Consider the following 22,200-nt stretch of genomic DNA (forward strand, 5'->3'; position numbering starts at 1 on the left):
TTAAATGTGATTTGATTTTACTGTTTTTTTAGACTTTTATCATCTTCCTTACTGGGATTTCCATGTTTAATTTTTTTCTTAACCGTCAAGTTTTACCCCCATAAAACCTGTTTTATTGCCATAACATTCCTAAGTGTCTTACAATGACTCTCGCATGGGAGGAATACCCTTCTGACCTCAGCAGCAAGAAGAAGGTGGCTTTTCTATGTGAATCGTGAGCTAATGGGCTCATGCTCAGGTCTGAGGCCAACCTTTCCATCTGGGTCCTCCTGCTCCCTCGTGGATGAGACTCTCACCGGCTCGACCTCTTGGCCCCTCTACTGAATCTATAAAAAACTAAGAGCAGCTAAACCCTTCTTCCTTGACTCTCTAGCATTGATCAGCTTCATCTGGGCTTTGCTCGATTTTTCAGCACAACCCTTGGGAAGCAGTGTCTGCAGTCCCCACTTCCTCTCCTTCCTCTCAGGCTCGGGGTGGGGGTGGGGTTGCTACTGCTCAAATCTGGCTGGTCCCCTGCCCCTCCACCAGAATGACTCCTGTCAACCCGGGGTCATAATGCATGCTGCATGACCTCACTCAGCCCCTCTTCTGCCCATTGCTGACCTGGCCCCTAACTCTGTGCCAATGGGCCACTGCTCTCAGGTGTCCCTGCCTGAGTGGACAGGCAGCAGACAGTCTGTGAAGGGCGGAGGAACCAGCTGTAAGGTAGGTTTTCAGGCGAGAGCACCTGGGGATGAAGAAGTGGCGAGAATATATGCGTAATATTTAGGGAGTCAATAAAAGGATTGTTTTCAGCATAAAAGTATAGGAGACGGGAATGTGGACGAAGCTTTCAGTCTGTACTTTCTTTTCTATTATTATTATAAAAGCGCTGTTGCTGGGGCCGAGGAGGTACAACCCCAAGAGCTGCTCTGCCAAGTTAAACGTGACTCCCTCAGACAGATCAGCACAAACACACAGTCTGCTTTTAGGTCAATGTTACTAAACTAAAATAGATCTCCACTTAAGGAAAGATTCAGATGCTGATCAAAAGAGTGGAAGTGGTAACATTTTATTGCTAAGCTGCTTCTGGGCAGAGAGAAAAGGTCAGAGGTACCTAGTTCATTTCAGACGGAAGAGAAGCGGGTCGGTGAAGGCTAGGTGTGGTGACGCACTATGTACACACTCTGATGTACTAAGGATGGGTGGGTGAGGGGGTGTATGTGCTCAGAAACACTTTAGGGTGGAGCAAATTAGTGCGTCCCCACCAGACCCTCAAAACCAGAAGATTATGCCTGAGCCAAAATATTAAAGCAGTCATTCATTGTTATCCCAACCTGTTTCCAAAAAGGGTTTGACATCATCTTAGGACCACGAGGGTTTTCTAAGAGACGGTGGGTGAACTTCTCACCAGGAGCTGGAAGCAGGAAAGCCCTCTTGGGTCTCCTCCCAGACTAATGATTACCTGTGGTAATGCTATCTATAAAAGCGTAGGATTGCGAATGGTACGTGGTTGGAAGCAAAAGCGTCTTTAACCTTAGTATAAAATCAGAAGTGCATATGAATTACTGATGACCTGACTTCTTAATATACAAGGTAGAGCTGTATTTTCCAAGTCTCACATCCCATAGTCCTTGGGCTGAGAGAGGAAAATGGGCAAAGGACAAGTTGGAAAGATAAACCAACACCACCAACAGCCATCACGTCCTAGGAGGGCCCGTGGTTGGTCAGTGCGCCTCGGCCGCTCCCAGGGCAGTGCTGGGGGGGCCCTGAGAGAGAGCACCCAACTCGAGGGCCCCCCTGGCCTTCGGCAAAGAAGCGTGCGCTTACTAACAAAGAGGTCTGCTCGGGGACAGGGCGGCAGTAGCTCTCAAATTGCCTGAGACGGGGGTGCTGTATAGCTCAGTGGTAGAGCACATGCTTAGTGTGCATAAGGTCCTGAGTTCAATCCCCAGTACCTCCATTAAAAAAAGAAAAAAAAATCAAATTGCCTGAGACGTCCCAGTGTACTCCTCTTGTTCCAGGATAACTATTAACAGTAAGTCCCTTGCATTTTAAAAATGTCCCGTTTAGATGATAAATTATTTGGTTGATTTACTGAGAGAGCACCAGCCTTTGCTCACGTGATCCACCACGGCACGTCCTTTCCTTCTTTGCTAGGAAAGCAGAATTCTACGAAACCTTTCACAACTTCCCACTCACCCTATCATTCTCACCCTCTCTCTCACACACACGCGCACACACACACACGTTTACCCCACTATAGCTACATCCCTTATTTTCTTCATCCATTTATTTATTCACCCTTAATCGGGTTCTTCTATACTAGCACCTATTAATGGAAACAAATATTTGACTACCTGCTCTGTGCCAGGCACTGTTCAGAGTGCTGAGAACGTGAGCTCATAAAACAGGACTTGTTACTTTAGAAATTCACACGTAGTGGGAAAGAAGAGACATAAAAACACTGCATAGACAGAGACGGAGAGAAGAAGGAGGCTGACCTCATTTCCTCCTGTGCGTTTAACCCCTTTGCCACAGGAGCGCACTGCCGTAGCGCCTGTGGCGAGGATCCTCCAGCCCTTAAGCCCTCAGCTGGTTGTGGCTGAAGCAGGAGCTTGGCCTGCTGACAGCCTGCCCCACACGAACCCATTCTCCCTTTAAAACGGCAGCAAAAAAAAGTATTGAAAGTAAAAAGGGAGAGAAGCTTGTTTCAATGTCCAAAATCCCTTCTCCTTTTTTGAATTTCTAAAGGGTGGGGAGGGGTCTTTGCCTTCCTAAGGAGAAACGGGCAGGTGCAGAGAAATGCAATAAAGGTGAATGAATAAATAACTAATTGACTACAAAGAATTCCATTTTTAATAGTTTTTTTCTAAAAAAAAAAAAAAAAAAAAAAAGGCACCAAACCTCAGAGCCGTAAGCAGAAGTGAGGATCCACTAGGAACTGCCGACCCCTGTTCACCTCTTCCTCTGTGACAGGCACACCCGGGCCTGGGACCACTTGTCCACAGATGAGACATCCTCCAATTACACCCAGGCCCTCACTGAATGTCCTTATTGGGAGTACAAGCTTTGTCTGTCTAGCTGAATTCTGCAAACTCGTTCCCAGATCGCTGGCCCCCACTGATGTGCCGTTGGCCACTGCTGCGTCCACCTGGAATCCCGAAAATTCATCTCCCGTCATGAGGCTGCTATACCTCCTCCTTCTCTTCCTCGTATGTCTTATCCAGGCAACATCAGGTAAGCTGTGGGTCCCACTGGGAGGATGGCAGAGTGGGTGGCCTAGGAGCCCGGAGTGGGGAGGGTCTGGTGGACTCCTCACCCGGGGGTGCACTGGAACACGTAACCAGCGAGTAACGTCGTATCTGAAAGAAGTGCGGCACGTACAGCAAGCTCTGGTTCACTAACAAGGAAAGAGCAGCCTAAAGAAGTGGAAAGTGTCCTCCCCCGATCGTCCCTAGCGAGTTAGAAGTAAACCCATAAGTAGTAATGGTGACAGACGACATTTACAGGGTACTTTGCAGCCTACAGGTCACTTCCTTGTGAATAACAACAACTCTGCCCACAATGGCCAATGACGTCCACCAACTCTTTGCCAACACGACAGCACCTCTGATGTGCTGGACCACGGCCTCCTCGTAACAGTGCTTCTGGGGTAGGCATGCATGTTTAGGTCCGTCCTACAGATGAGACTGAGAAATGAAGTAAATTGTTAATGCAGGTTGTATGTGGTGAAGCCTTTAACTCAAGCCCAAGTGGGTTTGGTTCCAGAGACCATGTTTTTATTAAATAGTCAGCAATCCCAGAAAACAAATTTACGTACCAAGTTATATACAAACAAACACTTTTAGCTTGAGGAGGACCCACACAACACTCGGAGCATACTTGTACTAAAAGACTATTTGTCGTTGATCTGAAATTCAAATTAAACTGGGGCTCCTGTTACCTGGCAACCCTCCATGTAGGTCAGCCTAGGAGGCGCCAGGCTGTGCGGTGGCTACGGCCGCCTCCAAATCCTGGTGTCTTACAAGAGCAAGTGTTTAAGTCTTGCTCAGAGGATGCCAGCCCATCACAGGGGTGCTCCGCTCAGCGCAGCTGCTCAGACCCTCCCGACGGCGCTGCCGCCCCCGTGAAGGCTGCTGGGCGTGGCGTCCAAAGAAAGAGCTCTGAGGAGCCTCACGTTGGCAAGAAGGGCTCCAGCCCTGAAAGAACGCGGCCCTTCTGCTCAGAACTCAAACTAACCAAGCAAGTGCTGTGGCCCCACCTAACCACATAAGAGGCGAATCCCACCTTGTGCCAGGAAAACAGAGACTCAGACCTGTCTGGTGAACAGCCTAAGACAGACGACAGGCAGGCGGATGTAGCCGCAGACGCGGGCGTGGGTGTGGGTGTAGAGACGGACACGCATGGACATGTATTCACACTTATCTAATGTAAGTGACACTAATTTTAAATACATGAATATAATATATTTATATATTCATTCCTATTAATAATATGAATTACATATATATTTTATAATTACACATACATTATAAATACATGCATAATTTATAATTACCTTGCCTTCTTATGAAAAATGCAGAGACTCTGCCGCCCCTGAAAGAAAACAGTGGTTATGGGGGAGCAGGACTTGGAAGGCAGGTCCCCCAAATCCTGGCTGACTGTGCCCCCATCACAAACACCCAGCGCCTGTAAACGCCACGGACTCTGGTGGACACTCTTCTCATTCATGAGTTCCTCCCGGCTGTGTGTCACTCTCTTCCTTGCTCTCCTGCCTCCAGACATCACGCAGGCTCCCTCTCCTCCTCCCCTGCTCTCCGAACGACTTAGTCACTGACCTCTCACAGTTTCTCTCCGGCTCAACTCACAGGAGCGTAAGAAGGCCGGTGCTCACTACGAGCCATGGCTGTGGGATTTAAATGCCAATTTATAAAACAGCTCTCCTTGCGTGGGATACGGGAGGCACAGCGATCAGGGGTGAGGATGCTCAGTCCAATGCTTAGTTTGTGTACTTTGTGCTGAGTGCTTGTAAGATTTTACCCTTTTGGAAAAGAGGCAGGCACTTTAGGAAGCGTCTGTGAAGACCACGTGATGTGTATCCCTCATCTGTGGCACAAACTGCTTTCTCTGACCTAAGGGTTCTTCATCCGAAAAGGAAAGACACCATAGCACGGAGGTTGATAAGCTGTCTCTGTAAAGGGCGGCTAATACATATTTTGGGCTCTGTGGGCCCCAAGCTCTCTGTCAGGACAATGCATCTCTGTTGTAGCATGAATGCGGCCACAGACAATGTATAAATGAATGAGGGCAACTCTCTTCCTATAAAACAATTTGTGGACCCTAGAATTTGAATTTCATATAATTTTCATGTGCCATCAAATATTTTTTCTGAGTTTTTTCTACAACTAAAAAAAATGTAAAAAAAAAAAAAAAACCCATAAAACAAAAAACCATTCTAGGCTCACAGGTCCCCCCGAAATAGGGAGAGGGCCAGCTGTACCCCTGTGGACGACAGTCTGGAGATTTTCTCTCCACGATGAATTCTGGTAGCTTTGGTTAAACATGCCTTCATTTCTTTGGGTTTTTTCCACCTCCCTTTCCTTCACAGGGCATGAAAGAAAGGTGAAAAACATCGAATGTGAAAAAATGGGTGGTGTCTGTAAGCATCAAAGAACCCACGGCTGCTCCATCCTGCCTGCGGAATGCAGAAGTCGGAAGAAACACTGCTGCAGAGTCTAGTTTCAGGCCGGAGTGTCCCCAGAGCAGCACGAGACACTCAGCACCACTGATCTCTGCTTAATAAAAGCACCACCACTCACATGGGTCCTGTGAGGGTTCTTTCTGAGGGCGTGGCGGGTCACTGGCCTGGAGGGCCGAGACTTAAGTTCTAGGTCTGCACGCCACTCATGAGCTGACTCGCTTTGGACAGCCTCTCCGTTTTCCAGCTCTTAGTCTCTGCACCTCTAGCTATTGAAACGGATGTTCTTCAAGCCACCTGCAATCTGTTAATATGTGTCTATGAATGTATGGATTGGGGGTAGAGCTTTGAGTGTGTGTGTGTGGAGCCAGGAATCCTTAAAGAGCTGGTTGACTCCAGGACTGAGGCAGGGAAAATGCAAAAAGAGACGGGAGCATCTTAGTCTCACAAAATAAGAAAGTGCTCCCCCCAAAATGGAGCATGCTGGGAAGTCACAAGAGAAACCCGAAAGAGGTCCCAACGGCCAAAGTTGAAACAACTTCGTCAAAAAAGGTAATAAAGTATTGCATTATAACCCAAAGATAAAATAAATAGCCATCCGTTCATACTGATATGAATGAGAAGACAGAATAAATGGAGACGGGACAACTCTTCATTACAGAGTAACAGTAGTTAGTAAATGTACAAGCCACAAGGGAAATAAGGATGGGAACCTGAAACTGGAACGGGGACATTTGTGTGCATTCAGCTAATTGTTAATACCTTGACCTCCAGCTCTCAGCATCCCTTGCTCATTGAAGTATCCTCCTGCCCCGTGTGAGGAGGTGAGCCTCCCCTTGACCAAAGACTCTCTATTGACCTCGTGCAGTTGCCTTCAGGGTAGAAGCCCGTGCTTCTCGAGACATACCTTGTCAATTCCTCGTTGCTTCTGGGCTGAGCAACAATCCTGGAAGACTACAGAGGGTCTGACCACGACATACTATTCACATCAAAAGAACTGCAAGGGTTTGCAAACATTGACCAAAGAAATATGTTTTTGAACGTATGCCAAGAGTGTCAGAACAGGAAGGGAACAACAGAGCGTTGGAGCAGGCCAGATACACGGGAATATGCACAGCGACCCGCGACTCTGGGTTGAATAATCCAGCTCCACTGTGGGGGAGGCTCAGGGAGGTGCTGGGCTGACTTAGATACAAATTCAGTAAATGAAGTCGAAGGGTCAGAATATCAGAAATACACCTCAGCAGAAGGAATCCAAAGAGGGACGGAAGCTGAAGTTGACTTAACTACACGTGACCACAGAGCTGTGCTCTGACCGTGACCTTGGGAAGGTCAGGGGGCCTTCCTTTCACCAAGGCGTTAAGGAATTCATGCCTGAGGGGAACACCGTGTTCTCCACCACCTGGGGACAATGGGGAAAGATTCATCATGAGAGAAACCACTGTCCCTGAGGAGGTCCGATGTCAGAGGCCAAATGGCAACCCTTAATGCCCTCAACTCAAGTTAGACGTAATTATTGAAACAGGCATTAGCGTTAGAGTCAGAATCAGGATAGTTTCTACCCCAGGGATCTTTGGCAATTTTGAGCTGATCGCCATGATACCAGGAGGGAAACAGAAGGGCCGTTTGCCAGAATGGCTCCAGACGAAGCTACCAAGTTTACCTCTCAACCTGCCGGCTTCCTGGACAGACCCACCTTCTCATTCTCAACTCTGTTACTTTAGCCTCTGCTGGATGCCTGGCCTGGGAGGCTTCAAGTCTCACCCATAAGAATCCTAATGTCTCAGAAATCACTCTCTTGATCTTTCCTTTAGGCTCTAGACCAAGGACTCAGCTGCTGGAAATCCCCAGGACCCAGGGGGCCAGACCTATCAGAAATCTTCGGTCTCACCTCCCACCTCCAGTGACCAGACCCTCATGCTTCTGCTCCCCCAAGTAATTTAAACCCCAAGTTGGTTTAAATAACCACCCTCCAGTCCTCTGGGTTTCCAGCCTCTCCAGTCCCTCTTCATACCTCAAGCTAAAACTCTTCAACCTTTCCCTGTAGCTTAAAAGGGTAAAGTAGAACTTCCTCAGAGTCTCCCATCCTCCACCCACTGGCCATACTTTCTCTGGTTTCATCTCATCACATCCTGGTTCTCAAACTCCCCGAACATAGTGGCAGCCGTGTTTCTGGCAGAGTCCCCTCGTACATTTTGTTCTCCGCACATTGGAACACACTTAGTCACTTGTCCTTCAACTTGCCCTGCCTAATTCTTACTCATTTTTTAAAGACTCCTGTATGGCCTTCCCTGGGAAGACATCCTTGACCCACCCAACTTGGGTAAGATTTCCATGACTGTGAGTTTCTTAGCACAGGAGACCTTGACTCCACATCCCAGGCCACCAGCAGAGTTTCCAGCCCAGGGCAGGTGTTCAAAATAAATGAATGGGTGTTGACAAAATAAGCGAAACTGATAAAGAGAACAATATAACGAGGTCTCAGCTTTCCAGTTTAATTCAAGGATAATCCATTAAACGTGAACTCGCCAATGCACCTCATTCAGGGTCGTTCCACCAAATGTGGATTTTTCAGCTCACTTTATCCTTGTGCAGCAGAAGCTCCTCCCAGGGCATAGCCCTGGCCTGCGAATAATGCAATTTCTCTTCCTCCTCAGGCACACACTTGCATGTGAGTCACAGAAACGAAGCGTTTCGCTGTGCTCATAACCTGCGGAGAACAAAAACTATGTTTGTTTTTGGAAGAGGCTCAAGCTCCCTACACAGGGGAAGAAATAATTCGGTCCCACCAGGAACCCCCCAGATGTATTGCTCATGAAAGCTCTGTCTTAACACACCTCATCTTTCCCACCTTGTCCCTTCTCCTGGCTCCTTAAACAGGAGGACGATGCCAGTCTTCAAGAGCTTGTTGTGAGCAGAAATAGTTTGTGCTTTCGTTTGGAAGCTGGGCTCAGAGGCGTTAAATACTCCTCTTGGGTGGACAGAGAGCCTGCAATTGTGCCTTCTGAGATGCGCGTTGTGGGGTCGTCAGATAATGTCTTTGGGAAGCAACGCGTTAACATTTTGTCTTTCTATCTTCCTGGGACAGGAGCCCACTGCAAATAGGACGGTACGGCAGCCCTAGCCCAGGCAGGAGACTGCACGCCTACTCACTAAACGTGCAAACACACGCACACAGTGTGCTTGGCCCCCTTGAGGACTGGCTGTAACCGGCTCAAGCTCACTCACAGTTCCCAGGCTTAGAGACGAACCCCGCCTTCAGGGTTTATCAGATCTGTCCTAAAAAAAATAAGGTTTAAGACCTAAAATTCAAGTCCCTAAAGCAAAGGTCCCAGAGTAGCCAGGGTACCAGCTGGGGAGAGAGGTTTCTAAAAGAGAAAAGAAAATCCCACCTGGCTCCAAGCCAGGCTGAAAAGCCTGCTTTCCTGCCTCCTAGCAGGTGGGAGAGAGGAGGAGGGCCTCGAGCCCCGCCTGTCTGTGACGGACCACGCGCAGAGACCGCCAGCTTTGGCATAGGCTGCAGTGGTCGGGGGGCGGCTCTCACTGGCCTCAGCCTGGACAAGGGCCACGGCCACCCCTCCTGGGGTCCACGCCAGGCTCCCACGCCCCTGCTGCCCCGACTCGGGGCCTCAGCCCTGTTGTCCCCGCCTGCTGCGAGGGCAGGGGCTGGAACTGGGCCTCCAGCAGACAGTTTGCTCAGCCCGGCTCCTGTGTCCCTGTCTTCACGCCGAGCGGTTGTGGCTGCCGTGGCAGGGCCGCCCACACCCCTCTGTGCTGATCACGGCAGCTGTGACAGAGGAGCTCTGGCGCCTGCGCCCCCCAAGCCTGGGGGCCACTAACATCACCGTCCCAGTGCTGCACCAAGAACCTCTCTGTGAGGAGGCCTGCGAGTCCCCTCCTTTTTCTTCCCCAAGAGAGGATACAGACTCACAGCCCGCCAGGGTCTACACTTGCCTCCTCTCTGACTGAAAATTAGCTCAGTGAGGAGGCTGATTCTGGTCACTCATCCGAGGGACACAATGAAATCAGTCACCCTGCCCAGCGGCTCCACAGGGAACGGGCCGCGGGTAACCCAGAGCAGAGGAGGAGGGGGTCGGGGTGGGGGGCACGCCGCTCCATCCGGCTCCTGACCCCTTAGCTCGGTCTTGTCAGTTTTGTGAACCGACTCTCTGGAAGGCACGAGAAGCCCTGAGCAGTGTGACCTGGGAAGGGAATATTTGATCAGATGAGCTTCTATTAAGACAGGACCTCGGAGGAAGTAGAGAGTGAGGGAGAAGTGGAGGACACGCTGGGTGAGTACGAAGCACAACATGGCAGCAGAAGAGAATTGCTGACTTTCTGCAGGAAGCAAGGTTCCAACTCCCGGTGCCCAGCCAGAGCCCTGCGGTGCTCGCACACAGGCCCCTTTGCTCCCCCAAGCAGCCCGGGACACTCGGCACTTCTGTGACGCAGGGAACCATCAGGCAGGGACTCAGGCTCCAGCCTCCCTCTCTCTCACCATCCATGCCACCTTTTGCTCAAGATACGGGCAGGATACACCTCTGCGTTTTCCCCAGGATGCCATGGTTCCACAAACCTCAAAGTGTCCTCTTTTCTTGCTCTCACAGCCACTCATTCAAGACAATGCCTCTAGGATGAGGCAAATGGTAAACTTTGGACAGAGCTCCAACGTACATCAGTAGGCGGAAGCTTTAAGAAAGGAGACCTATGTGCAGGGGTGTCATCAGACTGGACAAGAAAGCAGGTCCAAGGTTCTTCCCCCGTCGATGTCAGTGTTCCTTCTCAGTGCCTCAAGTGTAGACAGTCCGAAGGTGCAAATGCAGGGAAGCCCTTGAGAAATGTCCCTGCTCTCGTTCTTCCCGTGTTAGTGTCCCTGAGCTGGGGTGGGGAGCCAGGGTGTCCTTCTGAAAGTGCAGCAGACTGGAGAAAGGAAATAGGACTCCTCTACAGAAGGGAGACGCCTGAGAGGGTTTACCTGGCATTACTTGGCAGATGAAGAAGGCCACAAAGACGAAAAGGCAAAATAACTTCATGGCGCTGATTCGGAAGAGACCTCGGAAAAGTTCCTGGAAAGGAGAAAACAAATGGCACTACAGTGCGGTTGAATAAGAAGCCGTTCAGAGCTGCTGCTTTTATAGGTCTGATCAGCGCGACCACACGTGGAGGAGAACGTCCAGGTGTGGCCCGAACACCCGTGAAGTAAGCAGCAGCCATGGTTAAGGCTGCTCCATGCTGGAGGCGTTTCTTCGCTAGCACTCGGTGAGTCAAGGACCAGGAAAGAACAGTAATTAAGCAGCAGTGATGATGCAGGAGAAACAAGAGCGGCCGGGACTGCCGCCGCATTTACTCCGGGGAGGCCTGGGAACGGGCTGCATGACCTTCCCCCACTTACTCACGCGGAGTCTCTGCGGCCTGCTGCTTCAACCCCGGGCGCAGGTGCGGTCACAAAACAGTCTTTTATTTTTCCAGGAATCACCCTCGCACTCAGTACGACGGAACTGAGTAGAAGGAAGACCATCACCTGCCCCCAGGGCTCACCTCCCAAGGCTCCCTTCTCCCTGCAGGTCCCGGGAAACGTCTGAAATCTGCTCAAGGTGCAGCTGCTCCTGTGTCCCCAGGCCAGGTTCTTATTGAGGGCCTGTCCCGCTGAGTCTGACCAGTGGAATTTATCTGTGTTCCAGGGATGGCCCTGCTGATTCAGGGCCCCGTCCCGGCCGCGGTGATGTCTCATGACCAATGAGACCTCGTGTTCCCGGCTCTCATACCACCAAGCGTAGCACAGTTGCAGGGTAGGTGGAAACTGAGGGGCTTTCCTCCTGAGCCAAAGCCTGAATAAACACCAGCTCTCTTCCCAAATCAGGCCCTGCCTGGAGGCGGGGTGCAGCGCTGCCGTCGGAGGAGGTGGGGAATGGAAGAGCCACCAACTGCGAAGGCATACTGAGCCCGAAAACGAGGCCGGCCGCTCCGAATGACCCTGGGCCAGTGCATTAGAGGGTAACTCACTCACGGGGTGGGGGGGGGCTGAGGGGACAGTGATCCAGAAGCAGTCACAGCGCAGCCCGCACCTACGGGGGCCACTGGGACAATGTCATAGCTCACCTGGAAGGTGGAGGCAGGTGCTTGGAACAGGAGGTGGCGCTCCTGAGTTAGGATTTGTGAAAGGAGAGTTCGTCTCGGGGGTGCTGGGGATACACCGTTAAAGGCTTTTCATGATTGTCTGGGGAGAAACAGAGCATGGAGGCGCCTGGTCCTAATGATTATTCGACAATATCTACTCGTTGCAAAGCCCTTGACGACAGAGGACTGATTTGCTGCACGTCCAGTGCTGAGTCGGACCCGCGAGACAGGAGGACACACAGGCCCCAGTTGGTGTCCGTTATGCTGGCAGCCGTCCGCCCACCTACCCCTTAATCTTAGTTAACCTGCTCTCTGTCGCTGGGGTTTGGCTCAGCCGACCCCAGCTTAGACTCCCAGGGAGCTGGGGGCGAGATTTCAATTACTTCTCACCTGGAAAATCTTGGGCTCCTCATAGCAAATGACCCCGCCCTTACTCTGAGTGAATCTTGTCTGCAGCAAATGTCTTCAGAAGTGGCCGGCTCAAGGACTCTTGTGCCTTCCCTCCCGTCCTGGGTGATGGTAGATTACTCACCTGACATTCCCACAATTAGCGAGAAGCAATCAAGAGGTGCATACTGAAGGTGATCATTATGGCCTTGCTATAGCCCGAAGCAAAGCAGCCTTAGCTTACGCAGATTGAGCATTGCCCCTAAAGGTGTGCGAGGGGGAAACGAGACTAGGGGCGTTCACAGTGACTCATTGTGCATAGATACATTCCTTCCATGTTCTTTCTCATTATAGGCTATTACAAGATACTGAGTGTAGTTCCCTGTGCTGCATGGTAGGACCTTGCTGTTTATCCATTTTCTATAGTTGTTAGTAATAATACTTTTTTAAAATTATTTTTTATTTTCTGCGGGGGAGGTAATTAGGTTCCTACTTATTTACTATCAATGGAGGCACTGGGGGTTGACCCTAGTACCTTGCGCATGCGAGGCAGGCACTCTACCACTGAGCTCTGCCCTCCCTTAGTAATAACACTTTTTAAAAAAATTTGGTATCTATTTTCCCTGATAATAAACAACTAACCCACGTGCAGGGCTAGGGGCGCAGAGCTCAGGACTCAGTGCTCAGGGCTCGGGGCCAGAGGCACAGGGCGAGGGACGCAGGGCTAGGAGCACGGAGCGAGGGCTGCGGCTCCCCAGGAGCCCCGGGGGAGGGGGCAGTGAGGCTGTGAGTGGTGGGGAAGACATGGGAGAGTGGAGGAGGTTTCAACTTCACGGTGAAGAAATACAAGTAAGGAAATGGGCTATTTTTAAATTACTCATTGGTTCCTAAATTCCCCTGGTGGTAGTAGACCGCTGTACGAACGGACAGATAAGCTCTTCTGACAGGGCACCCTGTGGACTAGCATCTCAGATCCCAGCAGTACTCAGAACCGAGCGGTAACCCCTGCAGACAGACGATGCAGGAATGAACAACTGGGGAACTACATTCGTATCTGTATCGATGTCTTTACAGACGCTGGGGTACGCTGATAACAGCCCACTGGTCGCCGGAAAACCCGCTCTGAATTTTCTTTAGTTATTAGTTGATTGGGACCCAAATGATTGAGTCGGTGTTGGAAGAATGTCCATGCACCTTGTCATTCCTCTTTGCCCCCCACCTTCTCCGCACCCTGCAGTATTTCCCGCCTCCCCCTCCGCCCCAAACCTGCGTTGCAAGTTGCAGAAAGCCACAGTGATGTTGGGCTTGCTGCCTCCCTGGAGGGGGGACGGTGACATCAGCAGTGGAGAGAGGACTTACTCAGCAAGCCACAGCAAGCGTCATGCCCTGCACGGGAAAGGGGACAAGAAAGACACCCAAAATCACACCCATCCCAGGGCTCCAGCCTCAGGCATAAGACCTTCGACTGAAGATCCTGGCTTCCTACAGGCTTCTTCCAACATCTCCAAGAAGAGCTGGCGCTTCTAGGTGGTGTCTTGTACACACGGGCGCCCATCCTGCCTGGCCCCAGCACCACTGCGCCCCCGAGCACGTGCTCCCCCGCACTCAGCATAGTGGCGGGTCCCAGGACTAAGGCCTGGTCTCACCTCGCCTTGACCCGCCGTACTGCATGCTTTCATATCCAGCCTCCCTGAGATCAAGGAAACCGTAACTGCCCTCCCATGTGAACAGACCATTGTCTAAGAGCCAAAAAAAGAGTCTCAAATTGCACTCCTCCTTTGTCGGCAGCGGGGCTTGCTGTTGAGCTGTGCCAAGTTTGGGTTTCCACGCCTGGGAATGGACTGACAGACCAAAGCGCTTTAACGAGGACACATGTTACGTGAACGCAAACGCTCCGCAAACCTTAAAGCGTAATGTAAAATTCTCATACCTGTCTCCCGCCCACTGCCTACCCCTTCGTGGAAAACAACCGTCCCTTTGATCCATGCGCTTGAAAAAGTAACTGATCGTGCAGACTTGACAAGGCTGTTTGCTTTTATTTGCACAAGAGGGGCCATGCCCCAGCTCTCTTGCCAGGACTCCCCCCCAGCTGGGCTTCCATCAGCCCCCCTTAATTCTGCAGCAGACGGTGAGCGCTCGGCAGGGTCCTCTGAAGGGCTCACAGTTTGGCGCCCCTTGCTTCAGGCAGATTCCACCCCGAAGATAGCAGGGTCTTTCAAAATTGAGCGCCCTAGTGCCATCTGAAAAATGGAAAGATGTTTGTAGAAGCTGAAGGTTCCATGGGGAAGGCTGGAGCTCGCACCGTCCAGGTGGAATCCCGTCCCTCCCAAGCACACACCGACGGCAAGCTGTCCCCGCCCGTCCCTTCCCCCTCACCCTGACGGCTGTCGTCGTTGTCAGTGGAACCACTGGCCAAGTGGTCCTTCCCGCCACGGGGACCACCGGGCCGTGCTGCTCAGCCAGTAACCTCACCCGGGGCACCTCGCCAATCACCCCACCTCCCCGCTGCGCACCCCATCCCAGCTCTCACAGCTCATCGGACAGAAGACCACCCAGCTGAACTCAAAGTCGCCACCACGGTGTGAGTGACAACAAGTCTCTGGTCAGGACTTTAGTCTCCACACCGACTTGTACAAATAAAATGATTCAACTAATTTGGTTCTCAGATCATCCAGCTCATTTGCAGCAAAGGGGAGGGAGCCCAAGATCACTCCCTGACAAGACTGTTAGTGCCACAGAGACACAACGACCAGCTCTCAAAGGAACTGTCTAACTTCTCAGCGACTTATTTTGGGGTGTGGAGACGAGCAGCTCCCTACTGCATTACTCTCTGACGACGGCGGACTTAGGGAAGGAGAAAACAGAGCAGTGACAAGAAAGGGCGTCGTGGCTGGTATTTACCGGGCAGCACCTGGAAGACGGCAAGGAGAGCGGCGAGGATCACGTGGACGAGTCTCATTGTTACGGAGCTGAGGTTCCTGAAGTCCTGATGGCAAGAATCAGCAAGACAAAGTCAGAAGCCCGAGGATTCGAGGATTCGTGCAAAGAGCAACTCCTCACCGGCCCAGGCCCTGCGCCCCGCTCGGTAACTGCCCGTTCCTGCTCCCCGGGCCCAGCCCCGGCTCCTCTTCTGTTCCTATCAAGCTCTGGTTCAGGGCTTCCGTATCAGCGCATCCTACGGAGCCGGTGCCAAGGTGAGGGAGGGGCTGGGAGCACCCGAGGGGAGGGCTAGCGCCCGGAGTCAAACCCTTAGAACCGGAGAATAAGGACAGCCCCTCACAGGGGAGGGGGCTCAACAGAAAAGATCTGGAGGCAAGGTGACTGGCTCTTCCAGGCTCCTTGAAAGGAAGTTCCAGAGTGGGGGCCGGCTTGTTATAATCCTCCCAGAGAATCCCTGTTAAAGGGAGCAGCTGTTCGCGCTGCTTACAGACTAGGAGGGAAATACACCAAATTGTTCTCAGATTTGAATTTTATCATTTACTTTCATTTAAATCTATTACAATTTTTGCTAATTATAAAACAATAATACACATCAGAAAATTTCAAATCATAAAGAAAGGTAAACATGGAAAATTAAAAAAACCCATAGCCCCATTGTTCAGTTGTAACCACTATTCTCAATTCAGAGCGGATTTCAGTTCTTCTCCTTTGTAAATAAAATTATGTAAATGTTTATTTTAAATTTAAAATAGAGACTCATACTTCATAACCAGCTCCATTGTGTCTTTTTTTTTCCTACTTAAAATATTATCTTGGAAATTCTTTACTACCTGTTCAAATATGTTTGCCTTGTATGACTAGACATGTGTCTTTAGAAGTGTATTCAGTGCTTACTTTTGTACAAACTCCTACAAGGGAATCTCGACCTACATGCACATTTCAGGTTTTTATGGGTTTTGCCCAGTTGCCCCTTCTAGAAGCCGCTGTGCCACACTCTCCTCTTACTGACACTAGTCAGTATCGCATTAGTATTATTGCCCATTGTTTTTATGTCTGCAAATAGTATGAGTAAATAACATTTCCTATTTGTTTTACTATGTCTTTTTAAAATTATTCTGAGGTGGAATATTTTTAATGGTCATTGGTCTTTTTTGTCTCATGCACTTTACCCAGTTTTCTATTTTTCTAGTCACCATTCCTTGCTGGTTTCTAAGCATTCCACGCACGTTTAGCGTCCTTAATCCTTACCATTGCTTCTGGCCTGCCTCTCACTTCGTGCTCGCTCATCTAACAGCCAAAATTCATGGCTGCTCTCAATGCCTACTTTTCACATTGCTCGTGTTTGGTTTTCCTTCAAGAGGCTTGCTTGCTTTGTCTGTTTACCTAACTGTCTCTATTCCCTGACGGTTTTGTCCTTGATTATTTCAGCCCTAGGATGGAGGCTATTCTGAAAAGCTGTGACAGACTTGAGTTCCCAGCAGTGACATGAAAACTGTTTCTTGCCCCAGCCAGAAATATGAATTTCCTGAGTTCACAGACATGCCCAACACTCTCTACGCCTAGGCTTCTCATATAGAAGGCACGTGTCTGAGTTCATGTCTGTGTTCTCTTAGAAAATTGAGCCTTGGGTAGAAGGGAAACAAAAGTACACGTGATTGGAAGGAACTGGAGATGATCAGGGTCACGCCAATGTTCCATGTACGGCAGGACCCCCTGGGGAGGACAGATGGGACAGTCTGCATGCTCCCCGGAGCACCTGCATCCCAGTCTGGTGTGCCCGCCTCGTCCTGGGTCACAGTGCGATTCTACTCCCGTCCGCTCTCTGTGAGTCTCTTCCGGGGCCGCTACTACACGACTGAACTGACAAGCTCCTCCCAGTCACAATAATCAAGCCTCCCTCATCAGTCTTTTTCAGAATTCATGGCTCCTCACAATGATTCTGTTTTACAAAATAACTTTCAAATTACTCCATCAAGTTAAAAATAATGTTACTGCTCTGTTGACTAATTCCACATTGAAATTACACATTTTGTTTAAGAAAAAAATGACATGTGGATGATGGAATCTTTCTAAGAATGAGATTTTCCTCTCCACGTTTGTATCGTCTCTTAATATGACCTTCTTGTGTCCTTCAATAGCTTTCTTCATAAAGATCCAGAACTTTTTTTTGGTAACTTGATTCCTAGTTATTTTGTTTTTTCTATTTGAGTCACATTCTTCATTATTTTCTATAATTGGCTATGGTTTGCATGGGGAAGTCTCTGGATTTTGTGTAATAATTTTGCCACTAGCCCACAAGTTGAACTGTCATCCCTTTTGATTTTTTTGTGGTTACTTATCAATGGCTTTTTTAATCTTAAAATCCAGTCTGTAGTAACCATCATCAACCTCCTTGATTCTGGTGTATGGACTTGTTATTCTCACGTCTTCACAAAAGCACTGGCTAACAACTGCTGGAACCTTCAGAGATCATCTGAGCCAGCCTCCTCACTTCAAAGAGGAAGAAACTACGGCTAAACAAGGTCACAACGATGTCACGGGTAATTCTGTGGTGGACACACTGTCTTATGCAGAACTCTCTCAGTGACCACAATTCAAAACTCCCGTTTACCCATTTCCTCTATTTTCCTCTTTCTCATCTCTTATCCCTCCTTTCTCATGTCAAAGATCAACTTCCTTAATATCCAAAAAAATGAAATAAGATTTTTCAAAAAACAGGTTTTTTGAAAAGTTGTTAAAAATTAGAAAAGGTAAGTCGTTTTCCCTTACATGTGATTTCTTCCGTAAAGGCCTTTGATTTTTCTTCCAGGACTTGATTAAGAATTTCAACTCATGCATTAAGCACAGGTTGTGGTTTTGGCCCAGATGTCCTTGGGGGGTCAGGGAAAGCAGTCTGTGTCCAGTGACACCAAAACCCAGTGTTTCTGTGACCCCGGGATTGAGCCTACCACTCTTCTAGGGTCCAAAATGGCCATGATTTAGTTCATGTCAAGTTTTCTGTTTGACAAGTTAGGGCCAGAGGAAATCCACTGTGGGTCTAGGAACGTGGGTTCCTGCTGTTTATAAGCCCTGAGAGGAATTTCTAGAGGATGCAGGGGAAGCAAGAGAAACTGTCAAAGGTAAGGGTGGTTGATGTTTTTAAGGAGAGAAAACAGAAGTGAAGGGAGGGGAGGGAGAGGAGCAGGGAAAGAAAAAGAAGGGAGAAGGAGAGAGATCATGAGAATCTCTTGTAAAATTCCCGAGTTTGGGGCCATAGAGGCCCCCAGTCTGCTCCCCTGGCAGCGTGCACGCCGGATGGGCCAGCCACCGGGCAGACGGCCCTGGGGGGCGCTTCTAAGCTCTCCAGTGAGAAACCGGGTGCTGGCAGCTCTGGTCTCACCTTGCTCTGGTCTGCGAAGGTCTGAGCTTACTGGCTCCAATCGGACAGGACAGGTCCTTCCCTAGAGAAACAGAAGGGCGCCTGGCGTCGTGAGGCAGTGATGTTTCACGTTACCTTTGACCCGCACTTCACCTAGGAGACTCCGAGGTCTTGAAAACCTGAGGCTGAGTCTGTTCAGCACTGAGCCCTTGGGTGTGAGCCAGACAGAGAACAACTGGAGCCTAAAGACAGGACACACCTGCAACGTGGAATTCACCTCCCTTCTCTGTGCCAACCCTTCACCCACCAGAAGACCCTGACCGGGCCCCCTGAGCTTTCCCTGCCTGCTCTGAGGACCCTCAGCTCGGAGCCCCTCACACGGGACACCTTCTGCAGTCTGGCTGCCCACGAGTGAGTTCTCCCCCATTTGCCAACATCCTGCTTCAAGTGAAAACCCGAGAAGGTGTCCCTTCAAGCTCTCAATGGTCTACTTTAGGTCAGCTGAAATGAGCTGCACCATCTCACACGTGTAAGCAGGTGGCGTTCGGTCTTGGGCAACAAGCTGTCAACATGAAAATGACCACCGGTTGTGCCCAAGAATGTGGACCGGGCTTCAAGCCCTCACCACGTGCCCGGCATCACCGTGTGCCCGGCATCCTGCTAAGTGCTCCGTACGGTCACATCATTGTAGCCTCACTATTCAGAGTGGGTTCTCAGAATGACTGCTCCAAAGATGAGGCAATGGGGCCACACAGTGGTTGAGCAGGAACTGAGCTCAGGTTGGAAGCACACCCACGTCACAGTTACCACACACTATCGTTTCATGCAGCCCAGACCCTTCCAGAGAAAAAGACTCAGGTACCTCCAGAATATTCTGTTGAAAAAAATAAATGGTGAGTTAAGATCTTGGATACCCACATTCTGGTTCTGGCTTTGCCCCTGACTTACAAGTCACTTCTCTGGCCCTCAGATCCCTCATCTGCAAAATGATAGAGTTGGACTGGATGGCATCCCGAGTCCCCTCCTGAGTTCTGAGACTTGTGATGCCTGGTGCGTCCGTGTGCCAAAGGGAGAGGGAGTGAATACACGTGAGAACGAACGCTCGCCTCAGCCACTGGGGTCCCCTGCTCGAGAGCTAACAGGGAACGGCTGGTCCTGAGCAAGCGTCCGGCCCCACATCCCCCCAGGCCGCTCACTCACCTCCTCTCCCTCCTGCGGGCAGCCGGCGCTTTGGGAAGCCGCTGCTTCATCCCTGAGTGGTCGTTCCTGGAGTTGCTGCTAATGGCCTGACCACGTTCTGGTCACACCGGTGCTACTGAACCAGAGAAACCACCGAGCGGGCGCTTCCGGGGAAGCGGCGGGCCCCTGGCAGCCACCCAAGGGCTAGCGACAGGCGGCCCGTTCGCGTGCCTAAACAGGCCTGGCTGATCCGCACGGTCTGAGGGGGCAGGAGGGGTGCCTGGCGCCCGCGCTGCCCCTCTCGGGAAGGCGGCAGGGAAGTCCCTGCCCACCACGGGCGCTAAGCAGCCCCCGGACGTGAGGCAGGCGGTGTGTCAGGGAACCTGAGCGCTGCCACAGAGCCCGGGAGAGCTGGCGGCAGAACAGATGAGAAGACTGGGAAAAACGCCCTCTATGAAGTCGTGGCACTCCCTTAGGGCTACGGTTGTAAACAAAGGGGCAGTGTCAGCTCTCTGTGCAGGAGGGAGGAAATCAAAAGGAAATAGCATTGCATTCCAAGAACAGGAGAAACAAACCGTGTCTGGAGGAGACCAAGCACTAAATTCTACCCAGGCCTGTGCTTTAATCATCGCAGGAGCTGGCGGGGGCGGGGGGGGGCATGGAGAGGAAGTAACTGACACAGCTGAGAAGAGGTGAAGGGTCTTGGGACCCCCGGCACGTCGGCACACAGAGGGGGCTCCATGAGAACGCACTTGAAATACGCAGACAAAAAACGGTTTGGGGTGGAAACCACAAAAACCATTTGGGAATATTATCAAAAGGGGTCATAAAAGGAAATATCTTATTGTTTAATTGCATGTTTTATCTTCTCTTGTTTTCTAATTTCTCTTCTAATTCTTAATCAGAACTCCAGGACTTTCCTCAGTAAAAGAGGACCATGAGCAGGTCAGGTTTGGATTAACCTCTGAGCTAGAAAACCTGGGCTGCGGCTCCAGAAACACCACCTGCCTCCGGACCCCTGGGAAGCACCTTCTCTTTCTGGACCTTAGTTTCCTCATCTGGAAAATAAGGTGCTCACTAAGGCCCCTCCCACTCTGAGATGCAACCACGTTTGAGCCCAGTGCTTGCATCCGGTGACGCCAGGCACGGGTGAATGGCTTCTCAGCCAAAAGATGCTTCCCGCACTAAGTAAAATCCGCTTCCAAGGAAAATTTTGTTGTCCCTCCTGCTTAATGAAAGGAAGTGAGTTATTCACAATGTAGACTCATCTGCCTGCCTTAGTTAGGGGAGGACGCTGATCTAACATCCTTGGAATTTCGGGGCAAAGCATTTGGGCGAGAAGAATCACACAAAGCCAGGAATCAGGTCAGGCTGGCCCTTTCGGGTCCCACCGGCTCTCAAGTTCTCTCACTCTCCTGGCCCCACTTCCAGGGACAGGGCACACTCAGCTCAGCAGCGTTCGCCAAGCAAACCGCTTCCCCTGCTCACAGCTTGCTGGTTACTTGGCCAGAACCAAGGAACAAAATGAACAAAACGTGCTCCTGGAACAGGAGGGGCATTCAGCTGGATCAAACAGGTTAGCAGCCTGACAGGTCATCGCGATTCAGCCCAGTAAGTACACGGAATCTCGCAGGAAGGGACAGCTGTTTCTGTTCCTACGTCGGGGGCGAGGGGACCAGGGCGAGAAGCTGGGAGATGTTTGCTGTGGGTTATGGGTCTACGTCTTAAGAGACGAGTTAATATGTATGAGGTGGACACAGAGGTGAAGCTAGTCCTGGAAAAAGGAAGGTCAGGGGCAAAGATATAAGGACAGATTCCAAAGATTTGGGGAAATTGTGTGTCCTCTGGCTAAGGTACCAGAAAAAGGAAATATTGTAGGATACACAGAATCAGATCTTGTAAGTGAAATGTGTTCTGTAAGCAAAGAGAAGATATTCAAGGATTTGAAATGAGAAAACACCAGCGTCCAGTTTGCAGCGTGGCGATAACTTGGGAGAGGTATGCGGGGACTCAGGGGTCCGGGCAGAGGGCTGTCACAGCCCCGAGACTTCTGACACACTGCACCATCTGCAAAACGGGCCGACAGCTCTTCCCCCCAAACCGAGGACGTGATAACACGGGGCCGTCACGCCCGGAGAGCGGAGGTGTGGGAGGAAGACAGGGACGGCTGCCTGCGCGCGGGGGCTCAGACAGCACTGCCGGGCGCAGCTCTGCACAGTCTCGCCTGCTGCCTCAGAGAAAAGTCAGCTGGCCCTTATCTGAAACAGGGAGATCAGACGAGTAGGTGGGTGGTGGGAGACTCCCCGGGGCCAGACTGGCACCAGATTCCAGGGAGAAGAGCTGGCGTGCCGAGGTACCCAGCACAGGGGGGTCCGGGTCAGCAGGGAGCAGGCGGCTGGAGGCAGCAGCCATGACTGGTCGTCAGACTGCTGACGGCCCCAGTGTGTCGTCCTCGTTGGCTGGCCGTGAAGAGACTGTGTTCACACCAACAATCCTGCATCACAGGGAGGACTCCTCGTAGCCTGGAAGCCAGTTCTGT

General features: G+C 50.8%; 3 long non-coding RNA genes across 3 annotated transcripts; all 3 read right to left on the reverse strand.

Annotated features, from left to right (window-relative positions):
• Positions 1-2,858: 2,858 nt before the first annotated feature.
• Positions 2,859-4,639, reverse strand: LOC116660019. Its single transcript, XR_004315373.1, has 2 exons — positions 4,541-4,639; positions 2,859-3,671 (listed from the first exon to the last, which is right to left on the reverse strand). It is a non-coding gene; the product is annotated as an uncharacterized LOC116660019 (long non-coding RNA).
• Positions 4,640-8,178: 3,539 nt separating this feature from the next.
• LOC116659974 lies at positions 8,179-11,754 on the reverse strand. Its single transcript, XR_004315320.1, has 3 exons — positions 11,219-11,754; positions 10,656-10,746; positions 8,179-8,390 (listed from the first exon to the last, which is right to left on the reverse strand). It is a non-coding gene; the product is annotated as an uncharacterized LOC116659974 (long non-coding RNA).
• Positions 11,755-14,204: 2,450 nt separating this feature from the next.
• On the reverse strand, positions 14,205-20,314 carry LOC106728848. The gene is made up of 4 exons (XR_001365118.2): positions 19,683-20,314; positions 18,504-18,564; positions 15,086-15,170; positions 14,205-14,424 (listed from the first exon to the last, which is right to left on the reverse strand). It is a non-coding gene; the product is annotated as an uncharacterized LOC106728848 (long non-coding RNA).
• Between the last annotated feature and the right edge of the window lie 1,886 nt (positions 20,315-22,200).

Source organism: Camelus ferus, chromosome 26 (genome assembly GCF_009834535.1).
Source record: "Camelus ferus isolate YT-003-E chromosome 26, BCGSAC_Cfer_1.0, whole genome shotgun sequence".
NCBI classification, from domain to species: domain Eukaryota; kingdom Metazoa; phylum Chordata; class Mammalia; order Artiodactyla; family Camelidae; genus Camelus; species Camelus ferus.